Source organism: Mercurialis annua, linkage group LG3 (genome assembly GCF_937616625.2).
Source record: "Mercurialis annua linkage group LG3, ddMerAnnu1.2, whole genome shotgun sequence".
NCBI lineage: Eukaryota > Viridiplantae > Streptophyta > Magnoliopsida > Malpighiales > Euphorbiaceae > Mercurialis > Mercurialis annua.
This window is the reverse complement of record NC_065572.1, coordinates 29,038,840-29,042,819: the sequence shown is the minus strand read 5'-3', so window position 1 is coordinate 29,042,819 and position 3,980 is coordinate 29,038,840. Positions and strand designations below refer to the sequence as shown.

At 34.2% G+C, this 3,980-nt stretch overlaps 1 long non-coding RNA gene across 1 annotated transcript; it reads right to left on the bottom strand.

Moving 5' to 3' along the window:
• Positions 1 to 669: 669 nt before the first annotated feature.
• On the bottom strand, positions 670 to 3,671 carry LOC126674476 (uncharacterized). Its single transcript, XR_007639537.2, has 3 exons — positions 3,178 to 3,671; positions 2,186 to 2,270; positions 670 to 934 (listed from the first exon to the last, which is right to left on the bottom strand). It is a non-coding gene; the product is annotated as an uncharacterized LOC126674476 (long non-coding RNA).
• Positions 3,672 to 3,980: the final 309 nt, after the last annotated feature.

The window sequence follows — 3,980 nt, the reverse complement described above, 5'->3', positions numbered from 1 at the left end:
CGTATCGTTTGTAATCGTTCGGCTTAAATCGATAAAAAGATGAAACGTTTGGATTTGTTTCATAACCTTTGTAAACGTTTAGCTTAAATTGCTAAAAAGGTGAAACGCTTTAATTTATTTCGTAACTTTTGTATACGTTTGACTTAAATTGCTAAAAAGGAGAAACACATGGACTTGTTTCATATCGTTTGTAAACGTTTGGCTTAAATTTCTTAAAAGGCGAAACGTTTGGATTTGTTTCGTAGCATTTCTAAACGTTTGGCTTGATTCGCTAAAAAGATGAAACGTTTGGATTTGTTTCGTACCATTTGTAAACGTTTGGCTTAAATCTCTAAAAAGGTGAAAAGTTTGGATTTGTTTCGTAACGTTTGTAAACGTTTGGCTTAAATTGCTATAAAGGTGGAAACGCTTGGATTTGTTTCGTAACGTTTGCCTTATATTGCTAAAAAGGTGAAACGCTTGGTTTTGTTTCTTAACGTTTGGCTTATATTGTTAAAAAAGGTGAAACGCTTGGTTTTGTTACGCAATGTTTGCAAACCTTTGGCTTAAATTCCTAAAAATATGAAATGTTTGGATTTGTTTCGTAACGTTTTAAACGTTTGGCTTAAATCGCTAAAATGGGGAAATTGTCACGACCCAAATTTATGAGTCGCGACCGGCACTAGGGAATGGGAGTGGTAGCTCCGAAACCCGTAGCAAGCCTAAAAACCTGTGTAAATTTTTCGCAAATCAAATCATATTTTATATATCAAAATACATGTGACCCCATTTTACAAAAACATCAGAGTTAAAACGCATTGTACAAATACATAGACAAAAACATCTAGACTACTGCGGACCGCTAGAATGAAAACCTTCTTTCACTTCTTGTGCAAATGACTTCCGAGAATTAAAACTTCGGAAGCTTGACTTTCCAAATCATATCATGCTATCCCTGAAAAATGGGAGGAGTAACGGGGCCAGTATAAAACTGAGCGAGTTCACCAAATTACACGCAATATCACATAAAGGGTTAAAACCGTTGAAAACCCATTTTATATATAGAAAATACTCTTTTGAAATCATATTGCATACCCTCTTTACTTTCCTTCATAGCTCTTTGTTTATTTCATAAACTTATAGTTTATACGTATTTGACATCTTTGATTTCTTATTATGGTATTGATATTTTTCTTTTCTTGTTTTGTTTCATTAGTTTTCGACCGAATCTTAAATCTTAGGTTATATCATCATGATTCAGAATCGAATTAAATCATTGGCAAGTTCCTTGTGACTTGATCCTTATGGTTGGGTCCCAAGATAGTTCAACCGAGTTACTTTCAACCATGTGGCACAGTCCCGAGATAGTTCGACCGAGTTACTCATGCCACTACTTAATCCCAAGTTGTGAGTCCCGAGATAGTTCAATCGAGTTACTCACCAGACACAGGTCCCGAGATAGTTCAACCGAGTTACCTTCGTGTCTGCATTCGGACTCTGCACCCTGCAAGTCTTTTGAACTTAACTGTCGATTCATATAATTCTTATTGTCATTTAATAGGAAAGTTCGTTCACATTGTGTCTCGATCTTGTTTCGTATTGATTCTCGATGTATCGCACTTACTTTTTATTTCGTATGAGTCCCGAGGACTATTATCGAGAATGGATGAGATACAGGTCCCGTGATAGTTCTATCGAGTTCAACCTCGTATCTCAAATTCTTATTATTGGATATACCATAGTACATTTTCTTATTACATAAGTTAGTCGTTTTGATATTTCATCTTTGGTTTTCTTGATCCTTTATGGACCATGACATGCACAAAACAATCTACAACATACATCTATAACACACGCACGTATGGGTATTCATTATAATTAAAAGTACGTACAGGAACGTACTATGTTTCTTTATAAGTATATGAATAATAGTACATATAGGAATGTACTATACTTTTCTCGTATATTATTTGATGTTTGACTTCGTATTATGTTGTTTTACCCTTCCCCGGTACTTTAACATTTATACTCTTTTCATGTACTTGTATTATTATCAAAATGGCACAATACAATAAAACATCTTTTTCAAAACATGCATATATATGCATTTTAATAACATACATTTAAACATAAAAATATTCGTATAGCTTTCGTATTAAAATACGTAGCTTTACGAATATTAGCGCGTAATTTAAAGTGTAATCACCACTTGCTATCCAAATTCTTCAAATAAACACGAAGACATCTCGATCCGTTCCCCTCGAGCCTTGTCGATAGTCGATTCGTCGAGTCTACGCAAATTCGATAGCGCTACGAATTAATAACAAATCTAATTACGATTACGCATCTAAAACTAGTTCGATCAACATACTTCGGTCATTAAAAACGCTTATCTTAAATAGGTTGACACCTGAACGAAATCGACATTCTTAAAGTTTAGAACGCCGCCTACAACTTTCGTTTAGGTCTCAGACCATGAATTGCACCCGAAGGTGTCGAAAACAAGCTCAGAAGTTATTTCCTTGGAGCTGTTTACAAGTGCAGGGCAGATTGCACAACATAATGTTCTGCCTTTTATGAGCAGTTTAGAGGCAGAATTAGAGAAAACTTAAAACTATATAATTATAGTTAACATTTCAAAGTTTCCGTTCCAACAAACGGAACTTGATTTGGACCTATACAGCCCGAGATATTGCCTTTGCAATATCGCTGTTTTCCAGGACAGTTTTATGCAATTTCGTTAACTAGTTTGCGTAACTTTTAATCGTAATCTTATTATGCAATGATACCTAAAATCCATCAAAACCATCCTTTTAAAACATCACAACTCAGACACCGTCAACAAACATACACATACCAATCCATGACTTAAACCTTAACAAAACATCAAGGCTTGAATTCATCCACATAGCCAACTATTCATGCATTATTATTGCATCAACTCTAACTCAATCAATCTTGCTTCAAACTCAATCTACATTCAGCTATATAACTTCAATTGAACACTCATAACTTATCAATTAAATCTCATAGCATCAACTAGATTAGGGCCCGAAACACTTAGCCCATTCATATGTCAAAATTCAATCAAGAATTTTAACAATTCTACATAAATCATATAGTCAATTCATCAAACACCTAAACTTCACACAATTGTCAACATAGACTAACCATCATCAATTTCAGAAAATACCTCACCTTGGATGTTGTCCCTATGCCGAAGCTTCAAGGCTTAAATTCACCATCAACAATCTTCCATGAAAGCTTATAAACTCATATGAACATCAATTACACCAAAACCCTTAATTAACTCTAAAACCGAAATAAAACTTAGAAACCCTAAACTCAAGTTGTGATTTTTTACCTTGAATAATAGGGCTAGATCAGTAGCTCTCCTTCTCCTCGTTCCGTGGCCGCAAGAATCGTCCAATTCCCTAGAGAAACGAGGAAGTTATGGAGGATTGAAATCTTTGCATATGTTGATCATCAAAGGAAAAAGGAGAACGAATTTGAGACTCAAAAATGTGTTGATTCTGATCTTAAATCAAATGAAATGGGTATATATATTTATGACAAAGGTCTCATTTAGTCCCTCACTTTGCCACCTCCTCAACTTTCACTTTATAACTTTTATTTCGACCAATTTAGTCCATCGATCGCTTAATCATTCGATTCTCGATAAATTCCGTATTATTTATTTCCCAAATAAATAACATTAGTCTCATATCTTATAATATCACTTTCCAATAATTTATTTTGGCAATTTTGGCCAAAAACGCTCAAATTTCCATTTTGAGTTTACTTGCACTTTTTCTCACTTTTTCGTCCAATTTTCATTTTAATGACTATCAGTAACAACTTTATCGATATTATTTTCTTATCTTGAGAAAATAGAGTAAAACACAACTTCATCCGAAAGTTTGTGGTTAAAAGTCCACTTTAGTCCTTAAAGTGGCTAATTTGCACTTTAGCCCTTATTCTTAACTAATCGTCAAACTATC